This window comes from Coturnix japonica, chromosome 7 (assembly GCF_054131305.1).
Source record: "Coturnix japonica strain WE chromosome 7, WE-NBRP24, whole genome shotgun sequence".
NCBI classification, from domain to species: domain Eukaryota; kingdom Metazoa; phylum Chordata; class Aves; order Galliformes; family Phasianidae; genus Coturnix; species Coturnix japonica.
Genome location: NC_140669.1, coordinates 16,807,600 through 16,807,827, shown reverse-complemented (window position 1 = coordinate 16,807,827; position 228 = coordinate 16,807,600).

Genomic DNA, 228 nt, shown 5'->3' with positions numbered 1-228 from the left:
TGTTTTGGTTGTATTTATTTAGAAACAAACAGTTCTTAAAGTATAAAATATTCAGGTACTGTTTTTAACAGTAATTTAAAATTAAGTCTACCTCCCACCTCCAATCATTCTGCATTCCAGATCATCTATAAACATCACCAATCCCTTCACATCTGATTACTTTAGAAACCATATCAGCTGCTGCAAAACTAAACTGAAAACAGCACCTAAGAAGTAGAACAGACAAGA